This window comes from Panulirus ornatus, chromosome 14 (genome assembly GCF_036320965.1).
Source record: "Panulirus ornatus isolate Po-2019 chromosome 14, ASM3632096v1, whole genome shotgun sequence".
Classification (NCBI taxonomy): Eukaryota; Metazoa; Arthropoda; class Malacostraca; order Decapoda; family Palinuridae; genus Panulirus; species Panulirus ornatus.
Genome location: NC_092237.1, coordinates 47,616,032 through 47,638,838, shown reverse-complemented (window position 1 = coordinate 47,638,838; position 22,807 = coordinate 47,616,032). Strand labels below are relative to the sequence as shown.

General features: G+C 43.2%; 1 protein-coding gene across 6 annotated transcripts in view; it reads right to left on the bottom strand.

The window, feature by feature from the left end:
- LOC139753380 (low density lipoprotein receptor adapter protein 1) overlaps positions 1 to 22,807 on the bottom strand; it is a 136,879-nt gene that overhangs the window by 79,835 nt on the left and 34,237 nt on the right. The window lies entirely within an intron of this gene.

Genomic DNA, 22,807 nt, shown 5'->3' with positions numbered 1-22,807 from the left:
TGGTGGGTGTCCTGGGCCCGGTTAACAGGTCCAGTTAACTGGTAGGTGTCCTGGGCCCGGTTAACAGGTCCAGTTAACTGGTGGGTGTCCTGGGCCCGGTTAACAGGTCCAGTTAACTGGTGGGTGTCCTGGGTCCGGTTAACAGGCCCAGTTAACTGGTGGGTGTCCTGGGCCCGGTTAACAGGTCCAGTTAACTGGTGGGTGTCCTGGGCCCGGTTAACTGGTGGGTGTCCCAGGCCCGTTTAACTGGTCCAGTTAACTGGTGGGTGTCCCAGGCACGGTTAACTGGTCCAGCTAACTGGTGGGTGTCCCAGGCCCAGTTAACTGGTGGGTGTCCCAGGCACGGTTACCTGGTCCAGCTAACTCTTGGGTGATCTGACCCGGTTTATGTGTTTCAGTTAACTGGTGGTCATCCGGGGCCCCGGTTAATTAACAAATGACGGTCCAGGACTTAGAGAACTGGTGATCACTCAGCACTCGGTCAGCGGATGATCTAAACCGGTGGTGACGATACAAGATCCAGTCAAAGAATGATGATCTCCCAGAATCTTGTTTCTTCACATATGCCCAGATCTGTTCATACACACTAACGTATAGACGTACACATCAACGTATAGACGTACACACCAACGTATAGACGTACACACCAACGTATAGACGTACACACCAACGTATAGACGTACACACCAACGTATAGACGTACACACCAGCGTATAGACAAACACACCAACGTATAGACGTACACACTAACGTATAGACGTACACACCAGCGTATAGACGTACACACCAACGTATAGACGTACACACCAACGTATAGACGTACACACCAGCGTATAGACGTACACACCAACGTATAGACGTACACACCAACGTATAGACGTACACACCAACGTATAGACGTACACACCAGCGTATAGACATACACACCAACGTATAGACGTACACACCAACGTATAGACGTACACACCAGCGTATAGACGTACACACCAACGTATAGACGTACACACCAGCGTATAGACGTACACACCAACGTATAGACGTACACACCAACGTATAGACGTACACACCAACGTATAGACGTACACACCAACGTATAGACATACACACCAACGTATAGACGCATACACGAACGTATAGACGTACACACCAACGTATAGACATACACACCAACGTATAGACGTACACACCAACGTATAGACATACACACCAACGTATAGACGTACACACCAACGTATAGGCATACACACCAACGTATAGACGCATACACGAACGTATAGACGTACACACCAACGTATAGACGTACACACCAACGTATAGACGTACTTTCCAGCGTGTAGGCGCACACACTAACGTACAGACATGCACAACAACGTACAGACATACCCACCAACGTATAGACGTAATAGATGCACAAACAAGTGTAAAAAAAAAAAAACGTAATATACATAGCACCAATCTGATCACCCACCTAGAGTGGAGAGTCATGCATGACTCGCATTCCAGACAAACGTACAGTATCTCAGTTCCTCCACACAGGTACAAGACATGATACTCACAGTATCTCAGTTCCTCCACACAGGTACAAGACATTATACTCACAGTATCTCAGTTCCTCCACACAGGTACAAGACATTATACTCACAGTATCTCAGGTTCTCCACACAGGTACAAGACATTATACTCACAGTATCTCAGTTCCTCCACACAGGTACAAGACATGATACTCACAGTATCTCAGGTTCTCCACACAGGTACAAGACATGATACTCACAGTATCTCAGGTTCTCCACACAGGTACAAGACATGATACTCACAGTATCTCAGTTCCTCCACACAGGTACAAGACATGATACTCACAGTATCTCAGGTTCTCCACACAGGTACAAGACATGATACTCACAGTATCTCAGGTTCCTCCACACAGGTACAAGACATTATACTCACAGTATCTCAGGTTCTCCACACAGGTACAAGACATTATACTCACAGTATCTCAGTTCCTCCACACAGGTACAAGACATGATACTCACAGTATCTCAGGTTCCTCCACACAGGTACAAGACATGATACTCACAGTATCTCAGTTCCTCCACACAGGTACAAGACATGATACTCACAGTATCTCAGGTTCCTCCACACAGTACAAGACATTATACTCACAGTATCTCAGGTTCTCCACACAGGTACAAGACATGATACTCACAGTATCTCAGGTTCCTCCACACAGTACAAGACATTATACTCACAGTATCTCAGGTTCCTCCACACAGGTACAAGACATGATACTCACAGTATCTCAGTTCCTCCACACAGGTACAAGACATGATACTCACAGTATCTCAGTTCCTCCACACAGGTACAAGACATTATACTCACAGTATCTCAGGTTCTCCACACAGGTACAAGACATTATACTCACAGTATCTCAGGTTCCTCCACACAGTACAAGACATTATACTCACAGTATCTCAGGTTCTCCACACAGGTACAAGACATGATACTCACAGTATCTCAGTTCCTCCACACAGGTACAAGACATGATACTCACAGTATCTCAGGTTCCTCCACACAGTACAAGACATTATACTCACAGTATCTCAGTTCCTCCACACAGGTACAAGACATTATACTCACAGTATCTCAGTTCCTCCACACAGGTACAAGACATGATACTCACAGTATCTCAGTTCCTCCACACAGGTACAAGACATTATACTCACAGTATCTCAGGTTCTCCACACAGGTACAAGACATGATACTCACAGTATCTCAGGTTCTCCACACAGGTACAAGACATGATACTCACAGTATCTCAGGTTCCTCCACACAGGTACAAGACATTATACTCACAGTATCTCAGTTCCTCCACACAGGTACAAGACATTATACTCACAGTATCTCAGGTTCTCCACACAGGTACAAGACATGATACTCACAGTATCTCAGGTTCTCCACACAGGTACAAGACATTATACTCACAGTATCTCAGGTTCTCCACACAGGTACAAGACATGATACTCACAGTATCTCAGGTTCCTCCACACAGTACAAGACATTATACTCACAGTATCTCAGGTTCTCCACACAGGTACAAGACATGATACTCACAGTATCTCAGGTTCCTCCACACAGGTACAAGACATGATACTCACAGTATCTCAGGTTCTCCACACAGGTACAAGACATGATACTCACAGTATCTCAGGTTCCTCCACACAGGTACAAGACATGATACTCACAGTATCTCAGGTTCCTCCACACAGGTACAAGACATGATACTCACAGTATCTCAGGTTCCTCCACACAGGTACAAGACATTATACTCACAGTATCTCAGTTCCTCCACACAGGTACAAGACATGATACTCACAGTATCTCAGGTTCCTCCACACAGGTACAAGACATGATACTCACAGTATCTCAGGTTCCTCCACACAGTACAAGACATTATACTCACAGTATCTCAGGTTCTCCACACAGGTACAAGACATGATACTCACAGTATCTCAGGTTCCTCCACACAGGTACAAGACATGATACTCACAGTATCTCAGGTTCCTCCACACAGTACAAGACATTATACTCACAGTATCTCAGTTCCTCCACACAGGTACAAGACATGATACTCACAGTATCTCAGGTTCCTCCACACAGGTACAAGACATGATACTCACAGTATCTCAGTTCCTCCACACAGGTACAAGACATGATACTCACAGTATCTCAGTTCCTCCACACAGGTACAAGACATGATACTCACAGTATCTCAGGTTCTCCACACAGGTACAAGACATGATACTCACAGTATCTCAGGTTCTCCACACAGGTACAAGACATGATACTCACAGTATCTCAGGTTCCTCCACACAGTACAAGACATTATACTCACAGTATCTCAGGTTCTCCACACAGGTACAAGACATGATACTCACAGTATCTCAGTTCCTCCACACAGGTACAAGACATGATACTCACAGTATCTCAGGTTCTCCACACAGGTACAAGACATGATACTCACAGTATCTCAGGTTCTCCACACAGGTACAAGACATTATACTCACAGTATCTCAGGTTCTCCACACAGGTACAAGACATGATACTCACAGTATCTCAGGTTCCTCCACACAGTACAAGACATTATACTCACAGTATCTCAGGTTCTCCACACAGGTACAAGACATGATACTCACAGTATCTCAGTTCCTCCACACAGGTACAAGACATTATACTCACAGTATCTCAGGTTCTCCACACAGGTACAAGACATGATACTCACAGTATCTCAGGTTCTCCACACAGGTACAAGACATGATACTCACAGTATCTCAGTTCCTCCACACAGGTACAAGACATTATACTCACAGTATCTCAGGTTCTCCACACAGGTACAAGACATTATACTCACAGTATCTCAGGTTCTCCACACAGGTACAAGACATGATACTCACAGTATCTCAGGTTCTCCACACAGGTACAAGACATGATACTCACAGTATCTCAGGTTCTCCACACAGGTACAAGACATGATACTCACAGTATCTCAGGTTCTCCACACAGGTACAAGACATGATACTCACAGTATCTCAGGTTCTCCACACAGGTACAAGACATGATACTCACAGTATCTCAGTTCCTCCACACAGGTACAAGACATGATACTCACAGTATCTCAGTTCCTCCACACAGGTACAAGACATGATACTCACAGTATCTCAGGTTCTCCACACAGGTACAAGACATGATACTCACAGTATCTCAGTTCCTCCACACAGGTACAAGACATGATACTCACAGTATCTCAGGTTCTCCACACAGGTACAAGACATGATACTCACAGTATCTCAGGTTCTCCACACAGGTACAAGACATTATACTCACAGTATCTCAGGTTCTCCACACAGGTACAAGACATTATACTCACAGTATCTCAGTTCCTCCACACAGGTACAAGACATTATACTCACAGTATCTCAGTTCCTCCACACAGGTACAAGACATTATACTCACAGTATCTCAGGTTCCTCCACACAGTACAAGACATTATACTCACAGTATCTCAGTTCCTCCACACAGGTACAAGACATGATACTCACAGTATCTCAGGTTCTCCACACAGGTACAAGACATTATACTCACAGTATCTCAGGTTCCTCCACACAGTACAAGACATTATACTCACAGTATCTCAGGTTCTCCACACAGGTACAAGACATGATACTCACAGTATCTCAGGTTCCTCCACACAGTACAAGACATTATACTCACAGTATCTCAGGTTCTCCACACAGGTACAAGACATTATACTCACAGTATCTCAGGTTCTCCACACAGGTACAAGACATGATACTCACAGTATCTCAGTTCCTCCACACAGGTACAAGACATGATACTCACAGTATCTCAGGTTCCTCCACACAGGTACAAGACATGATACTCACAGTATCTCAGGTTCCTCCACACAGGTACAAGACATTATACTCACAGTATCTCAGGTTCCTCCACACAGGTACAAGACATTATACTCACAGTATCTCAGGTTCCTCCACACAGGTACAAGACATTATACTCACAGTATCTCAGGTTCCTCCACACAGGTACAAGACATTATACTCACAGTATCTCAGGTTCAGATGTTATTCTGCTTCTTGTGTTTTGTCGAGTGACACTCCGGTATTCAGAACTGTACACTTTCTCACGTTACGTCATGTATGCTGACCTTTGAATTGTGTTCGCTCCCGATGTATATGTGATTTGCAAATTTTTCTTACAGAACTTTCTCTGAAGGTGTAATAAACGAAAGATTTCATAAATTGTTTTTCCTTCTGTGTTTTTGGTGCATATGTTACACACAGACTAGTTTTCATCATATATATATATATATATATATATATATATATATATATATATATATATATATATATATATATATATATATATATATAAATATATATATATATATATATATATATATATATATATATATATATATATATATATATATATATATATATATATATAAATATATACATATATATATGTATATATATATATATATATATATATATATATATATATATATATATATATATATATATATATATATATATATATATATATATATATATATAATCACCATTTAGCGCGTGAGTCCACGGGAAAATGAAACACAGTAAGTTCCCAAGTGCACTTTCGTGTAATAATCACATCCAGCAGCGGGGAAATTTGGTAATATTTGGAGTGTACAAGGGTGGATGACGGCCGACCTCTTGAGAGGTGGCAGGATCCCTGCAGGGCCAAGCTTGGTCCAGGAGGCACTTCATGTTGACTGTAGAAGGGGGAAACAATTGTTCGTGTAAAGGTCTGTAATATAAGGACTGCATGAAGGACTTAAGTTCCCAGATTAGGAATAGAGTCGAGAAGCCGAGTGAAAGCAAGTTACCTTGACGTGCAACGGATGATCATTGTCTCAAGATTTCAAAGAACTGAGAATAAGAAGGAGAACGTTATCCCAGTGCACAATGGCAGTAAGAGGTACATGAGGACACTCACGAACTGAATCGAAAAGTGAACAGTTCACACAGACTCGGGTATGAGGTGTGTGTCATGTCATCTGGCAGCTTGACTGTGTGACGTTATTCATGGTTAGCTGCGGGTGTGTCATCCGTCTGATTGATCTAGTGTTATACAACTGTAAGGGAATAGAATACATATGGAAGACGGAGGAAGACTTTCACTAAGGAAAACTTCCCTGCGACGCTGACGGAAGCTTGTGAAATATTACTTGACTAAGTCCTGACCGGATAGACTGGTATTGGAAGTCATGCAGCAAGATTTTGCGTCAGAGGAATTTTCAACAAATGTGACTGACACTCTGTGATGATTATTAAACGTATTGCATAAGCCTGGCCGAGTTTATCAATAAATGGAGGCCAGGACTTGCCACGCTGTGGACAAAATTGGCTGGTATTTGAACGTGACAGGGTTATTGTATTATGCTTTACAACTAGTTTGGTATAAATCGTATGAGACTTGTTCCACTCGCCATGGCACTAGAAGAATAATACACATGACGGAGGATGAACAAGCACAAGCTTCGTCTCAAATGAGACACCAACATACATCTAGTTGTGTGACCCACGACCGTAACTCTAGTGGGCTTCACATCGCTTCTGTCGCGGTTGAAATATTCCACAGCAAAGTGGGTCAGCCACGTTGACAATACATCGAATAAGCTGTATATCGTCAATTCTTCGTGAGCGTTGACGAAGTATGACACCAATGTTCGCAATGGGACACCTAGAATCATTTCATAAAAGTTTCCTGATGGATAACGGTGGGAACACGGGCATAAAGAGGTAGAACTAGATGGGTTGAGAACGAGATGGTAGGGGTAAGTAGTCCTCCATGGAACTTTACGTCTGTTGGAATATTTTACCGTTGTCCCTTCAAGTGACAGTGACGTGTCCAAATGGATATCAGCCGCGACTACGCGAAATGCGGACGACTTATATGTGTACAATTTGATTGATATTCAGCACTGCTCATTGATGTGCACCTCTTATAGAGTTTAGGATGAGACAGAAGACGGCAGTAGCTGACCCGGTCAAGAGACAGACTACCATTTGGTTCTGAACGTCGTGAAAAGTTGTTGGCTTGAGTGTCGTCCAGGCTGGTGATCCGGAGTGACTCCAGTTTGTTTACCGTCTACGTTGTCGTAGACTGGGTATTATACACACGTGTGCTCGACCCTGTCATTACCCGCTGTCATTGGTTATCACAGACAAATACGACCCAGCTCTGTGGGCTTTGTACAACGATATTTTGTAGCCTGGCTTTATGGGTTTTTTCATAAGACATATTGTAGCCTGACTTTACCATACATCATATATCATTCCAACATTAATTTATAAATACTTTATCTCAGATTTACACTGATTTTATTTTTCATTTTCATTTCTTTAGGTATTCTGTCGTTGCTGTCAAAAAAGATAATTATGTATGATTCGTATTAATATACCATCTTAAACAAAACTTATATATATATATATATATATATATATATATATATATATATATATATATATATATATATATATATATATATATATATATATATATATATATATATATATATATATATATATATATATATATATATATATATATATATATATATATGATCCTATGAAACGTAATATCCTTTGGGAATGTACAATTTTAAAAAAAATCTCATGATTGCGTCTACATATACTATCATATCTACAATGTTTCAAGAAACACGAAGGTTATGGACGCATTGGGAGATAAACATCAGGTTATAATGTGGCAGCCAGGCAGGTAGCGGCCTGGGGAAGGTGTTGTGTTTGTCTGGCGTCATGAATAAGAAAATTGTTATAATGTAGCTGCTACAGCGGCTTCCTAGTCTGGGTCGTACCATCTGACGTAGCTTTGCTCGCTGGCCTGGCAAGCCTTGCTCATGTACCGGCGTCGACCACAGTCTGATGTGGCTTTGCTTCATATACACAGATTTTTTTGTATTATTATAGGAAGGTTAGGGAGGGTGGGTTGAAAATAAGAGGATTTGAGTACACAAAAGTATGTAAGTACATACTAAGAATGAATCATCCTACATATTTCCTCAAGTTATATTTCACAGTATGTATACATCATAGCAGCTGTGCAGCTTGGTTCACTGACTATGTAATCAAAACTCCGTGACGCTATATAACCAAGGGTAAGGTCCGCGACGGTATATAACCAAGGGTAAGGTCCGTGACGCTATATAACCAAGGGTAAGGTCCGTGACGCTATATAACCAAGGGTAAGGTCCGTGACGCTATATAACCAAGGGTAAGGTCCGTGACGCTATATAACCAAGGGTAAGGTCCGTGACGCTATATAACCAAGGGTAAGGTCCGTGACGCTATATAACCAAGGGTAAGGTCCGTGACGCTATACAACCAAGGGTAAGGTCCGTGACGCTATATAACCAAGGGTAAGGTCCGTGACGCTATATAACCAAGGGTAGTAAGCCGTGACGCTATATAACCAAAAGGGAAGGTTCGTGACGCTATATAACCAAGGGTAAGGTCCCGTTTACGTTATAACCAAGGGTTTAAAGGGCCGTGAGCTATAAAACCAAGGGTAAGGGGCCGTGCGCTATATAACCAAGGGTAAGGGGCCGTGACGCTATATAACCCCGGGTAAGGTCCCTGACGCTATTAACCAAGGGGTAAGGTCCGGTTTACGCTATATAAACCCAAAGGGGAAAGGTCCGTGGGCCTATATAACCAAAGGGGAAAAGGGCCCTGACCCCTAATAACCAAGGGTAAGGTCCGTGACACTAAATAACCAAGGGTAAGTAAGGTCCATGACACACATTGTCTTTGTTTAGTGACACAGTGACATTCATTGTCCTTGTTTAGTGACACCAGTGACACACATTGTCTTTGTTTAGTGACACCAGTGACATTCATTGTCCTTGTTTAGTGACACCAGTGACACACATTGTCTTTGTTTAGTGACACCAGTGACACACATTGTCTTTGTTTAGTGACGCCAGTGACATTCATTGTCCTTGTTTAGTGACACCAGTGACATTCATTGTCCTTGTTTAGTGACACCAGTGACACACATTGTCTTTGTTTAGTGACACCAGTGACACACATTGTCTTTGTTTAGTGACGCCAGTGACATTCATTGTCCTTGTTTAGTGACACCAGTGACATTCATTGTCTTTGTTTAGTGACACCAGTGACATTCATTGTCTTTGTTTAGTGACGCCAGTGACATTCATTGTCTTTGTTTAGTGACACAGTGACATTCATTGTCCTTGTTTAGTGACACCAGTGACATTCATTGTCTTTGTTTAGTGACACCAGTGACACTCATTGTCTTTGTTTAGTGACACAGTGACATTCATTGTCCTTGTTTAGTGACACCAGTGACACTCATTGTCTTTGTTTAGTGACACAGTGACATTCATTGTCCTTGTTTAGTGACACAGTGACATTCATTGTCTTTGTTTAGTGACACCAGTGACACACATTGTCTTTGTTTAGTGACACAGTGACATTCATTGTCTTTGTTTAGTGACACAGTGACATTCATTGTCCTTGTTTAGTGACACCAGTGACACTCATTGTCTTTGTTTAGTGACACCAGTGACATTCATTGTCTTTGTTTAGTGACACAGTGACATTCATTGTCTTTGTTTAGTGACGCCAGTGACATTCATTGTCTTTGTTTAGTGACACCAGTGACACACATTGTCTTTGTTTAGTGACGCCAGTGACATTCATTGTCTTTGTTTAGTGACGCCAGTGACATTCATTGTCCTTGTTTAGTGACACCAGTGACATTCATTGTCTTTGTTTAGTGACACAGTGACATTCATTGTCTTTGTTTAGTGACACCAGTGACACTCATTGTCTTTGTTTAGTGACACAGTGACATTCATTGTCTTTGTTTAGTGACACCAGTGACACACATTGTCTTTGTTTAGTGACACCAGTGACACACATTGTCTTTGTTTAGTGACACCAGTGACATTCATTGTCTTTGTTTAGTGACACCAGTGACATTCATTGTCTTTGTTTAGTGACACAGTGACATTCATTGTCCTTGTTTAGTGACACCAGTGACATTCATTGTCCTTGTTTAGTGACACCAGTGACATTCATTGTCTTTGTTTAGTGACACAGTGACATTCATTGTCTTTGTTTAGTGACACAGTGACATTCATTGTCTTTGTTTAGTGACACAGTGACATTCATTGTCTTTGTTTAGTGACACAGTGACATTCATTGTCCTTGTTTAGTGACACAGTGACATTCATTGTCTTTGTTTAGTGACACCAGTGACATTCATTGTCCTTGTTTAGTGACACAGTGACATTCATTGTCCTTGTTTAGTGACACAGTGACATTCATTGTCCTTGTTTAGTGACACAGTGACATTCATTGTCTTTGTTTAGTGACACAGTGACATTCATTGTCTTTGTTTAGTGACACAGTGACATTCATTGTCTTTGTTTAGTGACACAGTGACATTCATTGTCTTTGTTTAGTGACACAGTGACATTCATTGTCTTTGTTTAGTGACACAGTGACATTCATTGTCTTTGTTTAGTGACACAGTGACATTCATTGTCTTTGTTTAGTGACACCAGTGACACTCATTGTCTTTGTTTAGTGACACAGTGACATTCATTGTCTTTGTTTAGTGACACAGTGACATTCATTGTCCTTGTTTAGTGACACCAGTGACACTCATTGTCTTTGTTTAGTGACACCAGTGACACACATTGTCTTTGTTTAGTGACGCCAGTGACATTCATTGTCTTTGTTTAGTGACACCAGTGACACACATTGTCTTTGTTTAGTGACGCCAGTGACATTCATTGTCCTTGTTTAGTGACACAGTGACATTCATTGTCTTTGTTTAGTGACACAGTGACATTCATTGTCCTTGTTTAGTGACACAGTGACATTCATTGTCTTTGTTTAGTGACACAGTGACATTCATTGTCTTTGTTTAGTGACACCAGTGACACTCATTGTCTTTGTTTAGTGACGCCAGTGACATTCATTGTCCTTGTTTAGTGACACAGTGACATTCATTGTCCTTGTTTAGTGACACCAGTGACACTCATTGTCTTTGTTTAGTGACACAGTGACATTCATTGTCTTTGTTTAGTGACACAGTGACATTCATTGTCTTTGTTTAGTGACGCCAGTGACATTCATTGTCTTTGTTTAGTGACACAGTGACATTCATTGTCTTTGTTTAGTGACACAGTGACATTCATTGTCCTTGTTTAGTGACACAGTGACATTCATTGTCCTTGTTTAGTGACACAGTGACATTCATTGTCCTTGTTTAGTGACACAGTGACATTCATTGTCCTTGTTTAGTGACACCAGTGACATTCATTGTCTTTGTTTAGTGACACCAGTGACATTCATTGTCCTTGTTTAGTGACACCAGTGACACACATTGTCTTTGTTTAGTGACACCAGTGACACTCATTGTCTTTGTTTAGTGACACCAGTGACATTCATTGTCCTTGTTTAGTGACACCAGTGACACACATTGTCTTTGTTTAGTGACGCCAGTGACATTCATTGTCCTTGTTTAGTGACACCAGTGACACTCATTGTCTTTGTTTAGTGACACCAGTGACACTCATTGTCTTTGTTTAGTGACGCCAGTGACATTCATTGTCCTTGTTTAGTGACACCAGTGACACTCATTGTCTTTGTTTAGTGACACCAGTGACATTCATTGTCCTTGTTTAGTGACACAGTGACATTCATTGTCTTTGTTTAGTGACGCCAGTGACATTCATTGTCCTTGTTTAGTGACACCAGTGACATTCATTGTCCTTGTTTAGTGACACCAGTGACACACATTGTCTTTGTTTAGTGACACCAGTGACATTCATTGTCTTTGTTTAGTGACACCAGTGACACTCATTGTCTTTGTTTAGTGACACCAGTGACATTCATTGTCCTTGTTTAGTGACACCAGTGACACACATTGTCTTTGTTTAGTGACACAGTGACATTCATTGTCCTTGTTTAGTGACACCAGTGACACACATTGTCTTTGTTTAGTGACACCAGTGACACTCATTGTCTTTGTTTAGTGACACCAGTGACATTCATTGTCCTTGTTTAGTGACACCAGTGACATTCATTGTCCTTGTTTAGTGACACAGTGACATTCATTGTCCTTGTTTAGTGACACCAGTGACACTCATTGTCTTTGTTTAGTGACACCAGTGACATTCATTGTCCTTGTTTAGTGACACAGTGACATTCATTGTCTTTGTTTAGTGACGCCAGTGACATTCATTGTCCTTGTTTAGTGACACCAGTGACACTCATTGTCTTTGTTTAGTGACACCAGTGACACTCATTGTCTTTGTTTAGTGACACAGTGACATTCATTGTCCTTGTTTAGTGACACAGTGACATTCATTGTCCTTGTTTAGTGACACCAGTGACACACATTGTCTTTGTTTAGTGACGCCAGTGACATTCATTGTCCTTGTTTAGTGACACCAGTGACACTCATTGTCTTTGTTTAGTGACACCAGTGACATTCATTGTCTTTGTTTAGTGACACAGTGACATTCATTGTCCTTGTTTAGTGACACAGTGACATTCATTGTCTTTGTTTAGTGACACAGTGACATTCATTGTCTTTGTTTAGTGACGCCAGTGACATTCATTGTCCTTGTTTAGTGACACCAGTGACACTCATTGTCTTTGTTTAGTGACGCCAGTGACATTCATTGTCCTTGTTTAGTGACACCAGTGACACTCATTGTCTTTGTTTAGTGACACAGTGACATTCATTGTCTTTGTTTAGTGACGCCAGTGACATTCATTGTCCTTGTTTAGTGACACAGTGACATTCATTGTCTTTGTTTAGTGACACAGTGACATTCATTGTCCTTGTTTAGTGACACCAGTGACACACATTGTCTTTGTTTAGTGACACAGTGACATTCATTGTCTTTGTTTAGTGACACAGTGACATTCATTGTCCTTGTTTAGTGACACCAGTGACACACATTGTCTTTGTTTAGTGACACAGTGACATTCATTGTCCTTGTTTAGTGACACCAGTGACACACATTGTCTTTGTTTAGTGACACCAGTGACATTCATTGTCTTTGTTTAGTGACACAGTGACATTCATTGTCCTTGTTTAGTGACACCAGTGACATTCATTGTCCTTGTTTAGTGACACAGTGACATTCATTGTCTTTGTTTAGTGACGCCAGTGACATTCATTGTCCTTGTTTAGTGACACCAGTGACACACATTGTCTTTGTTTAGTGACACAGTGACATTCATTGTCTTTGTTTAGTGACACAGTGACATTCATTGTCTTTGTTTAGTGACGCCAGTGACATTCATTGTCCTTGTTTAGTGACACCAGTGACACTCATTGTCTTTGTTTAGTGACACCAGTGACACTCATTGTCTTTGTTTAGTGACACCAGTGACACACATTGTCTTTGTTTAGTGACGCCAGTGACATTCATTGTCTTTGTTTAGTGACACCAGTGACACACATTGTCTTTGTTTAGTGACACCAGTGACACTCATTGTCTTTGTTTAGTGACGCCAGTGACATTCATTGTCCTTGTTTAGTGACACCAGTGACACACATTGTCTTTGTTTAGTGACACCAGTGACATTCATTGTCCTTGTTTAGTGACACCAGTGACATTCATTGTCCTTGTTTAGTGACACCAGTGACACTCATTGTCTTTGTTTAGTGACACCAGTGACATTCATTGTCCTTGTTTAGTGACACCAGTGACACACATTGTCTTTGTTTAGTGACACCAGTGACATTCATTGTCCTTGTTTAGTGACACCAGTGACACTCATTGTCTTTGTTTAGTGACACCAGTGACACTCATTGTCTTTGTTTAGTGACGCCAGTGACATTCATTGTCCTTGTTTAGTGACACCAGTGACATTCATTGTCTTTGTTTAGTGACACCAGTCACACACATTGTCTTTGTTTAGTGACGCCAGTGACATTCATTGTCCTTGTTTAGTGACACCAGTGACACTCATTGTCTTTGTTTAGTGACGCCAGTGACATTCATTGTCCTTGTTTAGTGACACCAGTGACATTCATTGTCTTTGTTTAGTGACACCAGTGACACACATTGTCTTTGTTTAGTGACACCAGTGACATTCATTGTCTTTGTTTAGTGACACCAGTGACACACATTGTCTTTGTTTAGTGACACCAGTGACATTCATTGTCTTTGTTTAGCTGCACCAGTGACACACATTGTCTTTGTTTAGTGACATCAGTGACATTCTTTGTCTTTGTTTAGTGACATCAGTGACATTCATTGTCTTTGTTCAGCTACACCAGTGATATTCTTTTTCTTTGTTTAGAGACACCAGTGATATTCATTGTCTTTGTTTAGCTGCACCAGTGACACACATTGTCCTTGTTTAGTGACACCAGTGACATTCATTGTCCTTGTTTAGCTACACCATTAAGGTTACGTTCGTAGTGTTTATGTTTGGTGACACAAGTACAATGCACAGTGTCTCGTCGTCTACACTATTGAAATTCATTTTGTCTCCATGTTCACCAGTGACATTTACAATGTCCTTGGCTATACCTTCGACATTCAGAGCGCGTCTTTGGCTCTCCACTTTCTGATTGTCTGGTCCATGCCTGCCATGGTATGGATGATGCATACTGATCCGCCATATCATGGTTGACATGGTATCTCCTGATATCTGGTCCATCACATTATGGCTGACGCCCCCTGATCCACCACATGATGGCAGACACCCCCTGGTCCACCACATGATGGCAGACACCTCCTGGTCCACCGCATGATGGCAGACACCCCCTGGTCCACCACATGATGGCAGACACCTCCTGGTCCACCGCATGATGGCAGACACCCCCTGGTCCACCACATGATGGCAGACACCTCCTGGTCCACCACATGATGGCAGTCACCTCCTGGTCCACCACATGATGGCAGACACCTCCTGGTCCACCACATGATGGCTAACACCTCCTGGTCCACCACATGATGGCAGACACCTCCTGGTCCACCACATGATGGCAGACACCTCCTGGTCCACCGCATGATGGCAGACACCCCCTGGTCCACCACATGATGGCAGACACCTCCTGGTCCACCACATGATGGCAGACACCTCCTGGTCCACCGCATGATGGCAGTCACCTCCTGGTCCACCGCATGATGGCAGACACCTCCTGGTCCACCGCATGTTGGCTGACACCTCCTGGTCCACCGCAGGATGGAAGACACCTCCTGGTCCACCACATGATGGCAGACACCTCCTGGTCCACCGCATGATGGCTGACACCTCCTGGTCCACCGCAGGATGGAAGACACCTACTGGTCCACCACATACATTATAGCTGGCACCTGGTCCACCACATGATGGCTAACACCTCCTGGTCCACCGCATGATGGCAGTCACCTCCTGGTCCACCGCATGATGGCAGACACCTCCTGGTCCACCGCATGATGGCTGACACCTCCTGGTCCACCGCAGGATGGAAGACACCTCCTGGTCCACCACATACATTATAGCTGGCACCTGGTCCACCACATGACGGCTGACACCTCTTGGTCCACTGAGTGATGTCTGACAACTCCTAGTCCACCACACTATGGCTGACACGTACTGGTCCACTACGTGATGGCTAACATGTTATACCTGTTTTGCAGGTACTATTATGGCTGCTGCTCTCTTGAGATGTCTGAGTGTGTCCTTGCGACCAAGGCTCGGATCCGCGGCACACGTCTGGCTGCTGCTTCCCGTAGTTTGTGTGTTCAGTCTCACCACAGGAGGATTGACCGTTACATCTCCTTCCTACGAACAAATAAGCTGTGGAATTCTCCTCGTTTTGTCTCTCCCTCTTCGAATAACCTTTCCTCCTATAAGAGTCAGGTTTACAAGCACTTGCAGGGTCCTGATGAATTTCTCTATCACTTTTGTCTCTTTATATCAACTGACTGCTCTACGTCTTCTATCTCATTCTTGTGTCTCCCCTGACGATGTGATCATTACATGAAAGTGCACTTGGGAACTTATCGTGTATGTGTGTGAGTGTGTGTGTGTGTGTGTGTGTGTGTGTGTGTGTGTGTGTGTGTGTGTGTGTGTGTGTATTCTTAAAGCCAGACTTGGTTTATGAAGTGGTAGGGAGGAACGTGCCTGTGAACAGAACTTGGGAGATGAGCGAACGTCCAAGTAATCTTAAAATACCTATCAGTTCTATGGAAAGAGTGAAAAAGGTAATTGCGTATACATGATATGTCAGCCCCCATTAGAGTTTGCATCACAAGTTTGGTCTTGAGGGAACATACCTAACAAGTACGTACGTCCGGGAAGATTTTACCACAGGAGGGCAGGACTATTGTCTTCTTCTCACCGTACTTTTTGTTGGGTTGATAATACTGTTTCTACCGCCACATTCATCACTGTAAGTGCTGGGTGTCGTCTGAACTGTATAAAACCACATGTTTGGATTTGTTTCAAGTTATTCTGAAACTTAGGTGTTTATATTTTCTCTCGTTTCTGCATGAATTATTCTCTCCATCGTACCTTCTAGACTCTTGTACATTTTTTTGTTTTGATGTATTTTTGGTACATTCCATGGTATTATTGCATACTTGATAACTCTGATTCATCCTTGTTGCGAGATGAATTTGAAAGATTGGGATAAAACAAACAAGGAAACTGAGCCACAAGCAGTCGACTCGAGTCCTTGACCACCACCACAGCATCACACAGAAGGGCATGGGATGGAGGTGGGAGGACGTGCTTGTTTCGAAGTCTTGACGTGTTTCGACGACGTGGGTCCGAAAGGGAGCCATTCAATCAAAGGCCACGAAATGAAACTAAGGACGAGTCTGGAAAAAATGTGAGGGGGCTTTCTTAGATGGCAGCAGTAGAACAAAAGACGAGAGAAACGGGCTAAGCTCCAGTGGAGTGAGCGCGTAGTGACCGTTGGAGAGTTAAAAGGTACGACAGGGCTGGCAGGTGAAGAGATGCCCCCCCCCCCCTCTTTTCGTGGACGTCCCTCTCCTCCACCCCTAGTTAAACACGTGGACGCACATATGCACGCAAGCAGCCAGGCACGCGCACATTCACTGGCCCACATGCACAGCCTCATACAATTCCCTCACGGTGACATTTCAGCTTTTAAAGAAGGAGAAGACATATCACCCACGGTAAGTGCACCAGTTGAGTCACGACTCACCGCTCCCCACACTCACGCAGGCACCCGACTTACATACACTCCAGCTGTAAAAATCCTTAACTCTGGAGAAATATCGTAATGTTCTGCCTCTGTGTGAGGCCAGGGAGTCAATCGCCGCTCACAGGAAGGTCAGGGCCACAGAGAGAAAGGTCACAGCGAGGTCCTACCATCTCCTTCACTCTTTTAGCTTCTGCTGTTCCAACGTTATGGATACAGGAGCATGATCAGAGGCTCCTTCCCTCAGTGGTGTGTGCAGTTGAGACTAACGTTAACATGGTCTTCTGCTGTTCCAACGTTATGGATACTGGGACATGATCAGAGGCACCTTCCCTCAGTTCTTCCCTCAGTGGTGTGTGCAGATGAGACTGACGCTAACGTGGTCTTGTAAGTGTGGTGGAGAACCCTCCCCACTTTGTATAGTTAGGCAGATCACATAACTCCTTGTGTAGCGAGAGTAAAGAACTCACGTCTGCCATCATTGCGAGGTTTGAGTCGTGATACAGAAAACTCTCACAGAGATAATGAGTATACAGCTCAGGATTGATTAACTTGAAATTCACAATGTATATATTTTTTCATGCCTTAGCTTCATGACCTCAGCAGGACTGACTAAGCAGTCTTAGCTTCGTGACCTCAGCAGGACTGACTAAGCAGTCTTAGGTTCGTGACCTCAGCAGGACTGACTAAGCTGTCTTAGCTTCGTGACCTCAGCAGGACTGACTAAGCAATCTTAGTTTCGTGACCTCAGCGTGACTGACTAAGCAGTCTTAGCTCCGTGACCTCAGCAGGACTGACTAAGCAGTCTTAGCTTCGTGACCTCAGCGTGACTGACTAAGCAGTCTTAGGTTCGTGACCTCAGCAGGCCTGACTAAGCAGTCTTAGGTTCGTGACCTCAGCAGGACTGACTAAGCAATCTTAGCTTCGTGACCTCAGCGTGACTGACAAAGTAGTCTTAGCTTCATGACCTCAGCAGGGCTGACTAAGCAGTCTTAGCTTCGTGACCTCAGCAGGGCTGACTAAGCAGTCTTAGCTTCGTGACCTCAGTAGGACTGACTAAGCAGTCTTAGCTTCGTGACTTCAGCAGGACTGACTAAGCAGTCTTAGCTTCCTGACCTCAGCAGGGCTGACTAAGCAGTCTTAGCTTCCTGACCTCAGCAGGACTGACTAAGCAGTCTTAGCTTCGTGACCTCAGCAGGACTGACTAAGCAGTCTTAGCTTCGTGACCTCAGCAGGACTGACTAAGCAGTCTTAGCTTCGTGACCTCAGCAGGACTGACTAAGCAGTCTTAGCTTCGTGACCTCAGCAGGACTGACTAAGCAGTCTTAGCTTCGTGACCTCAGCAGGACTGACTAAGCAGTCTTAGCTTCGTGACCTCAGCAGGGCTGACTAAGCAGTCTTAGCTTCGTGACCTCAGCAGGACTGACTAAGCAGTCTTAGCTTCGTGACCTCAGCAGGACTGACTAAGCAGTGTTTGTCTTCATAATTTTCTTCGTCGACATCAGCTGTGTGCGTGTGTGTGTGTGTGTGTGTGTGTGTGTGTGTGTGTGTGTGTGTACGGTGTTTTACCATGATACACCAGACTCATTATGAAACCAGACCTAACTCAGCCTGACCTTGTGCACATTGTTAGGTTACATGTAGTGTGGTAATTCATTCTATAACCGTAGTCGTGGAAATATCGTTCGGTCTTTTGACGGATGACCTACAGACCTGACGTGATCTCCAACAGGTGGAAACGTCACCGGTCTCACGTGTTCTCTTGTATTCCTTACACGATCCAAGAGTCGCACAATGATGCCAGTCACGAGAGAGAGAGAGAGAGAGAGAGAGAGAGAGAGAGAGAGAGAGAGAGAGAGAGAGAGAGAGAGAGAGAGAGAGAGAGAGACCAGCCTGCTCTTATAAACAAGATAAGACTTTCAAAGGCAAATTTTGTCAAATGTCAACAGAGTGTCGTAGTTCATGGCAGAATATTAATGATATTTTTATGCTAAACATGTTTTTGGATGTTGTATATTCCATGGTTCATACAGTTTGATGCAGCGATACCAGACTTCTCCGAAGAAGAATTGCTGGCACTACGCTTTACGAAATATAAGAATATATTGATTGTTGACGAAGTGATTACAGGAGTTTGAACAGTAGAGTGTGTGTGTGCGTGTGTGTGTCTTCCTTGCATCAGCCGGTAAGAAGGTAATTAACCAGACGGTTTGATCATGCCCTTCTCCAGGAACGCAGGGGAACCGGACAGCCTTAAGTTTAAGCCACTGCGCATAACGAAGGTGGAGCTGTAAATGTGCAATATCAAATTACGTCAGCGGACGAAATCCACACGTCTTTAGCGTCCTTATCTGCGGTATATGAAGAACAGTAGGGTAGCAACACCAGCGACAGCAACGCTACACTCAGCACCACCATCACACACACTGTGTTCAACACCCAACAGAACAGAATATTATACCGTGGAAGACTTCATCGTCGATCGGGTACATTATTTCTAAAAGGATAAACTTCTCAATATTGAACTGAACAAGTATGGCTGTATTTTTAACCAGTGGTTTTTAAAACACGATGCAAACATGCTTTACACACATAATTACTGCTAAGTTATCCCTTTTACATTTACTCTAATTAATCATTTTGTACACGTACTCTTGCCGGCCTAGTAAGTCTATTAAGACATTTACTCTTGTTAATCTGTTAATACATTTTCTGTTACCATTCTGGTAACACAATGTTGCTTAGTTTATACATTTTCTCTTGCTAGTCTTGATTTTTTTCTCCTGTCTTTTTTTACACGAATAAACTATATTCTAGCTAGTCTTGGTCATACATTTACTCCACCATACTCACATATACATTTACTCTAATCAGTCTGTTATACACTTGCTGGCCAGTGTCCATTAAAAACTTACTCTAAACACTGCTAGTTTGATGGACTGGTGAAACTGCTTTATATTACAAGTGTTCTTTATATCTGTTAGTGTCAGTGATAGCTTGGCTACCCCAGGAAGCGACCCAAATGCTATTTTCAGTTGCAAGTAAATGTTAGTGGTTTGTTCCCCCCAAACCCTCGCCAAGAAATTATTGTTGCATTTTTTTGTGTGTGTGTGACTTTACATTATGAGTTCAACAGCAAAATGAATTTGTTCTGTGGATCTGTTACAAGGTTGATCTGTCTTACTGACGTGGGTGGAGTGGACACCTCACGATATACACGTCACCACACATACACACTTCCCTACACAGATCAGTCCGTATCGCTGAACACACACACACACACACACACACACACACACACACACACACACACACACACGCACACACACACTGCATCAATTTAGTACAGCCGCTCTTTGCGTCAGAAATCAAAATCAAAAGAGCCTTTGACGCATATAATAAGTAATCAGGTATATGGCTGACGATGTTCACTTCAGGCAAACACAAAGTGGGAAGGTGGGACATTGTCTAGGATGGCATCTCTATGATCATCATTTACCTGGGAACACTGCACGAGTGTGTGTGCATGTGTGTGTGTGTGTGTATGTGTGTGTGTGTGTGTGTGTGTGTGTATGTGTGTGTGTGTGTGTGTGTGTGTGTGTGTGTGTGTGTGTGTGTGTGTGTGTGTGGGGAAGAGGACTTAAGGTCGACTTTGCACCCAACCTCTTACCAGAACACCACGTGAAGAGAACAGGCAAGAGGGCAAAACTACTAGTTATCATTTAGAGTTAATATCAAGTACATGGATGGCGAACTTCGTCGTAAGGTGTGTCTAACTTACATTTGACCTAGATCAGATCATGCAAATCATGTTTGGTTCGCCGCACCCAAAGAAACGTGAACCAGTAGAGAAGGCCGAAAAGGGGGGGACAAGTACAGGAGGTACATACGTGAGGTATGTTAGCCGAGTTAAGGGGGAAGTTTAGCGACTATAAATATGGCCACCGTAGAGAGAGAGAGAGAGAGAGAGAGAGAGAGAGAGAGAGAGAGAGAGAGAGAGAGAGAGAGAGAGAGAGAGAGAGAGAGAGAGAGAGAGAGAGAGAGAGAGAGAGAGACTCCAAATTTCTCAATGAATTAGTGTGACAAGGTCGAGAGTGAAGAGTTCTCTGAAAGATGTAGGGAAAGAGCGACCACAGGGTCATGATGCGAGTATTGAGCAATATAGTGATCAGGAAGACATGAGAAGTACTGGTTTTATTGATACCAGATTAGAGTACGGGATAGCACTGTGAGCACGGGCAATATGTAGATATTAGATGAACGAAACCAAGGAAGATACTTGATGGGACCTCTGCTTTATGAATTGGCACACACACACACACACACACACACACACACACACACACACACACACACACACACACACACACACACACACACACACACACAAGGCTGCGTGGGAGAGTTCAGTAAAACTAAGCACCAGGGTTCCAGCTGCCGTTAACACACCACAACAGCAACTGCTGCTGCTGCTGCTGCCTTAACCACACCCAGCAATAACTGCTGCTCCTGCTGCCTTAACCACACCCAGCAGTAACTGCTGCTCCTGCTGCCTCAACCACACCCAGCAGTAACTGCTGTTCCTGCTGCCATTATTATCATCATAGCAGTAACTGCTGCTCCTGCTGTTACCACACGACACCAATAACTGTTTCTTCTTACGTCACCACAACAACAGTAACTGCTGTTGTTACCACACCACAACAGTAACTGTTGCTGCTTACGTTATCACACAACAGTAACAGCTGCTGCTGCCGTTATTACACACCAGTAACTGTTCCTGTTTCCGTTATACCTAAACAGTAACTATTGCTGCCGTTGCCACACCACAACAGTAGCTGCTGCTGCCGTTGCCACACCACAACAGTAGCTGCTGCTGCCGTTGCCACACCACAACAGTAGCTGCAGCTATTGCTGCCATTACCACACCTCTGCAGTAACTGATGTTGCAGCCATTATCACCACAACAGTAATTGCTGCTGTTGCCTACGTTCCCACAGAACAACAGTAG